The sequence below is a fragment of the Odocoileus virginianus genome, chromosome 9 (assembly GCF_023699985.2).
Source record: "Odocoileus virginianus isolate 20LAN1187 ecotype Illinois chromosome 9, Ovbor_1.2, whole genome shotgun sequence".
Taxonomy (NCBI): Eukaryota; Metazoa; Chordata; class Mammalia; order Artiodactyla; family Cervidae; genus Odocoileus; species Odocoileus virginianus.
In genome coordinates, this window is record NC_069682.1 from 55,433,690 (window position 1) to 55,443,913 (window position 10,224).

The following is a 10,224-nucleotide window of genomic DNA, read 5'->3' on the forward strand; positions in this document are numbered from 1 at the left end:
GTTGGATGAACATGTGAAATGGAAATATGACCTCCCCATCAACTGGCTCCGAAAGCAGGTTCCTATTCAGCCACAGGGGGGCATCATTCTAAAGGGCAATCATAGCTTCAACTGCCAAGAAGGGGGTGGGGGGAGCATGGTGTAAGGGAATGCCCCCAGCATTTCCCTGCCACCTGGGTTGGATTAGGAAGGTTATTAAGGGCCAATTACCTTCACAGTGAGCACCTGAGATCCTCAATGCCCATCTTAGTTCTTTAGCTTCTACTGATGTTAATAGCAGCCGCCATAATTTAAACACTAACTTTGTGCCAGGTCTTATGTGTACCTTACTTCATGTAGTTTGGTAACAACCTGAAGTTACCATAGTTAGCCCATTTTGTGGAGGAAGGTTCTGAGGCCTACCTAGCTCAGTGAAGGAATTTGGCTGAAGTCATATTCCAGGTAGAAGAACCAAGATTTGAATTCCCAGCCACCTGACTCCAAAGCTACAGCTCTGGACCATTAGGATCTACTTCTGCGAGAAATGCAGGCCCAGGGACAGCAGTGGAAGGAACAGGTCCCCAGTCGGGACAGGTGGGGAGAGGGGCCGGGGAAATCAAGGAGGGCTTCTCAGGGGAGGGCACCCTTGAGCTGGGCTGTGAAGGATGACCAGGGGTTGGTTCACTGACAAGGAGGTAAAGAGTTTTCCTTCCTCTAGAGACAAACCCAAAGGATGTGTGAAGGTATGGGGCAGGTAGATCTGGAATGACATTAGCCCAACTAATCCCTGGGCTCTGGGAAGGAGCCAGTGCCAGAGACTGTAGCTTGTCCCTACTGAGGGGCAACACTAAGTTCCCCTTCAGGCCCATGGGACGAGAGAGGGCTGAGGAGACCAAGAATGGACTCCAGAGCCCTGGGGCTAACCCCTTCCTGATTCAACTCCCTCTGCTCTGCAGTTTTCCCATCTATAAAATTGGCTCTCAGCAGAATTTCTGTATTGTAGCAATTACTGTATTGCTAGGAACACTGTTTCCCAAACCTGTGAACTCATGGGCCCCCAGATTAGCCAGTACTGTTGGTATTGACAACTCTGCCTCCAGGGCAGGTTTGGGACACCTCAACTCCCCGAAGATGATGGAGTTTATCCAAAGATTTCAGACTGATGAGATGGCAAGACAGCTTGCAACCTCCCTCCCCAGGCCAGGGATTTGTGCGTTTCTGGAAGATTTTCAACCAGGAACTTGGAGGGCAAGGCCCCAGTCAGCAGAGACACCAAAGGCTCTTAGCAGGTGGGATCACTTGACCCCATGGAGACGGGACAGCTTTCCTTCCAGGCAGGCCAAACAGGTCCCCAAATCCCCAGTGGCAGTCATAATTCAAGAGAGACTCTGGCCCCATATGAACACTCTCTGCTCACCAGCCAGATGACAGAGATCTAAAGTTGCAAGTGGTGGGGAAATTTGAGGTGAAGAGGGGTGAGAGTTATCACAAAGGCCAAACAATTATCTAAACCAATCCCTGAAGCCCCAAGAGCACAAGTAGAAGTGACCAAGAGATAAAGTGCCAATGTCCTGAGCTGGTCTTGAATTTGAATATTACCATACTCCTTACTGGCTCGATCCTCTCTCTGAGCCTTAATATCCTCATTGCTAACAGACGACAATAATCATACCTGCCTCAGAAGTTTACTGTGAGAAATCAAATAACCTGTATAAGGCACACATGCATCAAGTGTTTGCTGTTACCTGAATCAGGGGAGAAACTAGATAAGCTGTGACCTCAGGCCTCCACTTGCTAACAGCGCTCAGGTTCACAAAAGCACCTGAGATTTTGAGCACAAGGAAATGGCATTTTCTAAAATTCAAGTCTCTTTGCAGAGTTAGGAGATTAAACAAGTGAGAGAATTCTAGCCCATGGTAGGTATCCATCAGTTAACAAGGATTGGTAGACACAAGCTCAGTGCCAGGCCCAAGGGTGCATGGTGGGGTTCCTCGAGGGTCACACCCCTATGCACAGTCTTCAGGGGAAAGAGTCAGTCACTAAAGGACACAGAGGAAGGTGAGGGGCAAGACGGACCCCAGGAGCTTGTCCCAGGCAGATGTGGCCTGTCAGGAAGTCAGAGAGCCTTTCTCAAGAGGACTTTGGAGCTGAGAGCTGGATGTTGTACAGTATTCATCCAAGTGGTCAGAGAGCTGATGAAGACTGTGCCAGGAAAAGGAAGCAGAAGGTGCAAAGACCGGGAAGTCCCAAAGCATGTGGTTCATGCTAGGAGCCAAGTGAGGCATGTACACTTGAATGAATGAATCTCTTTGAACCAGTCTTTGTAATATCAGATTCTAAATGAATTTAACCAGATAGTTAAGTAAATTATGGCACATTCACACAGTGAATACAATGTAGTCATTTATAAGGAATGAGTGCTCATGCATGAAAATGGATGCTCTCCAACATACCTGATAAGTGATTTCCAAGAATAGGGCTTACATGTGCCAGGCACTGTTCTTAGCACTGCACAAGTATTAACCCATGATCCTCACCCCAACCCCATTAGGGAGAGAAGAAAGAAAAACATGGAGTATAGATTACAAAAAACAGGTTATTAACATGTACAGTGCACATCATAAAGGAGAAATCAAGTAAAAATTAACTCAAAAGTGGCAGGTTAGAATTCTAGTTTATATAGCATCTTCAACAAGGAACAATAAATCTGTAGAAAAATGACAGGACAAAGTAAAGCTTCTTAGGCTTCCAAAGATGGCAGATTGTGGGAAGGTAAATACAGGAGGAAACTAATAGAAGGTTTGTTTGTAGATTCCTCTGGTGTCATCTCTAGGTTGAAATGTCTGTCTCTAATAAAAGAATTTATATCCTGCCTTTAGGGGTAGAAAAGGCAGAGGTTTTCTGCTTCTTGTTTTCAGTATAAAATAATTTTCATGTCAAAGAGGCACATTTTGGAATGACATACTGTGGTTTCCTTCACTTCCTCCCACATATAATAAATCTATATAAATATGTATTTGCTTGTATCTGTATAGACACCACAAACATACTGGAAAGACACACCAAATGCTAATTGTGGTGGTCAGATGGGTAAGAAGACTTCTGTTATACTGTTTTTTTTTAACCTTGGAATTTTGAGCTGCGCACTTCCAGATGGACAAGCTGGATTTAGAAAAAGCAGGGGAACCAGAGATCAAATTGCCAACATCTGCTGCTTCATAGAAAAAGCAAGGGATTAAAAAAAAAAAAAACAACTCTGCTTCTTTGACTATACTGAAGCCTTTGACTATGTGGGTCACAACAAACTGTGGAAAATTCTGAAAGAGATGGGAATATCAGACACCATCTTACCTGTCTCCTGAGAAACTTGCATGCAGGATAAGAAGCAACAGTTAAAACTGGACATGGAACAACAGACTGGTTCCAAATTGGGAAAGGAGTATGTCAAAGCTGTATACTGTCACCCTGCTTATTTAACTTCTATGCAGAGTACATCATGTGAAATGCAGGGTTGAATGAATCACAAGCTGGAATCAAGATTGCTGGGAGAAATATCAACAATCTCAGATATGCAGATAGTATGACTTTAATGGCAGAAAGCAAAGAGGAACTAAAGAGCCTCTTGGTAAGGATGAAAGAGGGGAGTGAAGAAGTTGGCTTAAAATGGGATTCCCTGGTGGCTCAGATGGTAAAGAATCTGCCTGCAATGCAGGAGATCTGGCTTCTATTCCTGAGTTGGGAAGAGCCCTTGGAGAAGGGAATGGCTACCCACTCCAGGAGAATTCCACGGACAGAGGAGCCTACTGGGCTATAGTCTGTGGGATTGCAAATAGTCGGATGTGACTGAGGACTAGGAAATAAAGAGCTTCTTGATGAGGATGAAAGAGTTGGCCTAAAACTCAACATTTAAAAAAAAAAACAAAGATCATGGCATCCAGTCCCATCACTTCATGGCAAATGAAGTGACAGGTTTTATTTTCTCAGGCTCCCAAATCACTGCAGATGGTGACAGCAACCACGATATTAAAAGATGCTTGCTCCTAGGAAGAAAAGCTACAACAAACCTAAATAGTGTATTAAAAATCAGAGACATCACTTTGCTAACAAAGGTCTGTATAGTCAAAGTTATGGTGTTTCCAGTAGTCATGTACAGATGTGAGAGCTGAACCATAAAGAAGGCTGAGCACCAAAGAATTGATGCTTTTGAACATGTGGTGCTGGAGAAGACTCTAGAGAGTCCCTTGGACAGCAAGGAGATCAAACCAGTCAATCCTAAAGGAAATCAACCCTCAATATACATTGGGGAACTGATGCTGAAGCTCCAACACTTTGGCCTCCTAATGCAAAGACCTGATTCATTGGAAAAGACCCTGATGCTGGGAAAGATTGAAGTTAGGAGGACAAGGGAGTGACAGAGGATGAGATGGTTGGATGGCATCACCATTTCAATGGACATGAGTTTGATCAAACTCTGGGAGATAGTGAAGAACAGGGAAGCCTGGCGTGCTGCAGCCCATGGGGAGGCGAAGAGTCAGACACAACTGAGTGACTGAAAAACAACCGAGTCTTAACAGCACAGATCTCAGAGTGATTACATTATGAATCTGCACTGTGAATTTCCCTTTGCCATACATTCAACAACTCATGTTTAAGCCTCTACTATGTGTCAGGCACTGTTCTGAAATCAGAGATCATTAAAGCCTTCCCATCAGAACTGGACATGGAACAACAGACTGGTTCCAAATAGGAAAAGGAGTACGTCGGAGAGTGTTTTGCCTTTGTTCTCCTCTAGGAGTTTGATAGTTTCTGGTCTTACATTTAGATCTTTAATCCATTTTGAGTTTATTTTTGTGTATGGTGTTAGAAAGTGTTCTAGTTTCATTCTTTTACAGGTGGTTGACCAGTTTTCCCAGCACCACTTGTTAAAGAGGTTATCTTTTTTCCATTGTATATCCTTGCCTCCTTTGTCGAAGATAAGGTGACCATAGGTTCGTGGATTTATCTCTGGGCTTTCTATTCTGTTCCATTGATCTATATTTCTGTCTTTGTGCCAGTACCATCCTGTCTTGATGACTGTGGCTTTGTAGTTGAGTCTGAAGTCAGGCAGATTGATTCCTCCATTCCATTCTTCTTTCTGAAGATTACTTTGGCTATTCGAGGTTTTTTGTATTTCCATACAAATTGTGAAATTATTTGTTCTAGTTCTGTGAAAAATACCGTTGGTAGTTTGATAGGGATTGCATTGAATCTATAGATTGCTTTGGGTAGTATAGCCATTTTGACAATATTAATTCTTCCAATCCATGAACACGGTATATTTCTCTATCTGTTTGTGTCCTCTTTGATTTCTTTCATCAGTGTTTTATAGTTTTCTATGTATAGGTCTTTTGTTTCTTTAGGTAAATATACTCCTAAGTATTTTATTCTTTTTGTTGCAATGGTGAATGGTATTGTTTCCTTAATTTCTCTTTCTGTTTTCTCATTGTTAGTGTATAGGAATGCAAGAGATTTCTGTGTGTTAATTTTATATCCTGCAACTTTACTGTATTCATTGATTAGCTCTAGTAATTTTCTGGTAAATCACAGCAGGATCCTCTATGACCCACGTCCCAGAATTTTAGAAATAAAAGCAAAAATAAACAAATGGGACCTAATGAAACTTAAAAGCTTTTGCACAACAAAGGAAACTATAAGCAAGGTGAAAAGACAGCCCTCAGATTGGGAGAAAATAATAGCAAACGAAGCAACAGACAAAGGATTAATCTCAAAAATATACAAGCAACTCCTCCAGCTCAACTCCAGAAAAATAAATGACCCAATCAAAAAATGGGCCAAAGAACTCAACAGACATTTCTCCAAGGAAGACATACAGATGGCTAACAAACACATGAAAAGATGCTCAACATCACTCATTATCAGAGAAATGCAAATCAAAACCACAATGAGGTACCATTATACGCCAGTCAGGATGGCTGCTATCCAAAAGTCTACAAGCAATAAATGCTGGAGAGGGTGTGGAGAAAAGGGAACCCTCTTACACAAATTAGTACAGCCACTATGGAAAACAGTGTGGAGATTTCTTAAAAAGCTGGAAATAGAACTGCCATATGACCCAGCAATCCCACTTCTGGGCATACACACCAAGGAAACCAGATCTGAAAGAGACACATGCACCCCAATGTTCATCGCAGCACTGTTTATAATAGCCAGGACATGGAAGCAACCCAGATGCCCATCAGCAGACAAATGGATGAGGAAGCTGTGGTACATATACACCATGGAATATTACTCAGCCATTAAAAAGAATTCATTTGAATCAGTTCTACTGAGATGGATGAAACTGGAGCCCATTATACAGAGCAAAGTAAGCCAGAAAGATAAAGACCATTACAGTATACTAACACATATATATGGAATTTAGAAAGATGGTAACGATAACCCTATATGCAAAACAGAAAAAGAGACTCAGATGTATAGAACTGACTTGTGGACTCTGGGAGAAGGCGAAGGTGGGATGTTTCAAGAGAACAGCATTGAAACATGTATATTATCTAGGGTGAAACAGATCACCAGCCCAGGTTGGGTGCATGAGACAAGTGCTCGGGCCTGGTGCACTGGGAAGACCCAGAGGGATCGGGTGGAGAGGGAGGTGGGAGGGGGGACCGGGATGGGGAATACATGTAAATCCATGGCTAATTCATTTCAATGTATGACAAAAACTACTGTAATGATGTAAAGTAATTAGCCTCCAACTAATAAAAATAAATGGAAAAAAAATTTAAAAAAAAAATAAATAAAATTTAAAAAAAGGGTAAAAAAAAAAAAGAAAAGGAGTACGTCAAGGCTGTATATTGTCACCCTGCTTATTTAACTTATATGCAGAGTACATCATGAGAAACACTGGGCTGGAGGAAGCACAAGCTGGAATCAAGATTGCCGGGAGAAATATCAGTAACCTCAGATAGGCAGATGACATGACCCTTGTGGCAGAAAGTGAAGAAGAACTAAAGAGCCTCTTGATGAAAGTGAAAGAGGAGAGTGAAAAAGTTGGCTTAAAGCTCAACATTCAGAAAACTAAGATCACAGCATCCGGTCCGATCACTTCATGGCAAATAGATGGGGAAACAGTGGAAACAGTGGCTGACTTTATTTTTCTGGGCTCCAAAATCACTGCACATGGTGATTGCAGCCATGAAATTAAAAGACGCTTACTCCTTGGAAGGAAAGTTATGACCAACCTAGACAGCCTAGACAGATCCTGGAATGTGAAGTCAAGTGGGCTTTAGGAAGCATCACTATGAACAAAGCTAGTGAAGGTGATGGAATACCAGTTGAGCTATTTAAAATCCTGAAAGATGACGCTGTGAAAGTGCTGCACTCAATATGCCAGCAAATTTGGAAAACTCAGCAGTGGCCACAGGACTGGAAAAGGTCAGTTTTCATTCCAATCCCAAAGAAAGGTGATGCCAAACAATGCTCAAATGCACAATTGCACTCATCTCACACGCCAGTAAAGTAATGCTTAAAATTCTCCAAGCCAGGCTTCAGCAATACATGAACTATGAACTTCCAGATGTTCAAGCTGGTTTTAGAAAAGGCAGAGGAACCAGAGATCAAATTGCCAACATCTGCTGGATCATCGAAAAAGCAAGAGAGTTTCAGAAAAACATCTATTGCTGCTCTATTGACTATGCCAAAGCCTTTGACTATGTGGATCACAATAAACTGTGGAAAATTCTGAAAGAGATGGGCATACCAGACCACCTGACCTGCCTCTTGAGAAACCTGTATGCAGGTCAGGAAGCAACAGTTAGGACTGGACATGGAACAACAGACTGGTTCCAAATAGGAAAAGGAGTATGTCAAGGCTGTATATTGTCACTCTGCTTATCTAACTTCTATGCAGAATACATCATGAGAAACGCTGGGCTGGAAGAAGCACAAGCTGGAATCAAGATTGCCAGGAGAAATATCAATAATCTCAGATATGCAGATGACATCACCCTTATGGCAAAAAGTGAAGAACTAAAGAGCCTCTTGATGAAAGTGAAAGAGGAGAGTGAAAAAGTTGGCTTAAAGCTCAACATTCAGAAAACTAAGATCATGGCATGCAGTCCGATCACTTCAAGGCAAATAGATGGAGAAACAGTGGAAACAGTGGCTGACTTTATTTTTCTGGGCTGCAAAGTCACTGCAGATGGTGATTGCAGCCATGAAATTAAAAGACGCTTACTCCTTGGAAGGAAAGTTATGACCAACCTAGACAGCATATTAAAAAGCAGAGACATTACTTTGCCAACAAAGGTCCGTCTAGTCAAGGCTATGGTTTTTCCAGTAGTCATGTATGGATGTGAGAGTTGGACTATAAAGAAAGCTGAGTACCGAAAAATAGATTCTTCTGAACTGTGTAGCTGGAGAAGACTTTTGAGAGCCCCTTGGACTGCAAGGAGATCCAACCAGTCCATCCTAAAGGAGATCAGTCCTGGGTGTTCATTGGAGGGACTGATGTTGAAGCTGAAACTCCAATACTTTGGCCACTTGATACAAAGAGCTAACTCATTTGAAAAGCCCCTGATGCTGGGAAAGATTGAGGGCAGGAGGAGAAGGGGACGACAGAGGATGAGATGGTTGGATGGCATCACCGACTCAATGGACATGGGTTTGGGTGGACTCCAGGAGTTGGTGATGGACAGGGAGGCCTGGTGTGCAGCGGTTCACGGGGTCGCAAAGAGTCGGACACGACTGAGTGACTGAACTGAACTGAAAGCCTTCCCAGCCCTTGAAGATCATCTAGACAAACCCTTTGTCTTTACAGAAGCTCAGAGAGGGGGAAGAACTTACCCAAGTGACACAGCAAGTCACTGGCAATGCCAAATCTAGAACCCAGGACTCCCTCCTCCCTGCCCACAGCTCTTCTCACCTCACCCTCGAAAATCTTATAGGGTTCTTGTATTTCTTGTTCTCTGGGGAGGGCTCTTTTAGGGGAAATGCTCTGTATTGGTGCCCTGACAACCTTGCACATATCCACCTAGACCATGCAGGCAAGGTTTGACTACAGCTGACCTAAGCCTTGGTGAAACTCCTGGGTCTTAGGGAGCATGGGGAGTCAGGCAGTCTTGTGAGGAGCTGCCACATGGTCGGTTCTGTCTTCAGGGGGACTGCTGTCATAGGGTATTTCTCGTCTGCCACCTTGGCTTCAACGAGGTGGGACTTCCATCCCCCTCTTTTTTTAATATATTTATGTATTTGGCTGTACTGGGTCTTAGTTGTGGCACACAGGATCTTCATTTTGTTGCGGCATGTGGGATCTAGTTCCCTCTCTAGGGATCAAATCCAGGCCCTCTGCGTTGGGAGTGTGGAGTCTTAGCCACTAGACCACCAGGAATGTCCCATGACACCAACTTCTGCTTCATTTCCGCCACTGTTAATTTGGTTTCTGTCACAGTTGAGTTCAGTCGCTCAGTCATGTCCAACTCTTTGCGACCCCATGGACTGCAGCACGCCAGGCTTCCCTGTCCATCACCATCTCCCAGAGTTTGCTCAAACTCATGTCCATTGAGTCAGTGATGTCATCCAACTGACTCATCCTCTGTTGTCTACTTCTCCTGCTTTCAATCTTTCCCAGCATCAGGGTCTTTCTAATGAATCAGTTCTTCGGATCAGGTGGCCAAAGCATTGGAGCTTCAACTTTAGCATCAGTCCTTCCAGTGAATGTTCAGGACTGACTTCCTTTAGGTTTCTGTCACAGACCATATCCTAAATAATGCAAAAACTGCTAAAGCAGTCACAGGCTCCTTGAGACTCAAAGGAAAGGGGACATAGATGATAAGAGTGTTAAAAAATTTGGGGGTCATGTTTTTAACATGAGCTGGTCAACCCCTTCAGACCTTGGCTAAACCTGGCTACCTCAGGGAAGCATGTCACCACCGTCCATGTTAAGTTATACATCTCTGTCATATGTCCTTCAGAGCACAATGCCATGAACGACCCTCACAGTACTTAAGGATTTGAAACTTTACATTTATCTTTGTGGTTATTTGATTGGATCTCCCTTACGAGAGCTTAAGTTTTATGAGGTCAGGCATTGAGTCTGTCTCCTTTACTACCGTTACCCCAGCATCTAACACAGCGCAGGACATAGAGTAGGTGCTCAATAAGAATATGTAGGTAAGTTATGAATGGATGTATGAATGAATGAATCCGGACAAGAGAGGGACAGGTTTCCTGCAGCGCGGTATAAATGCT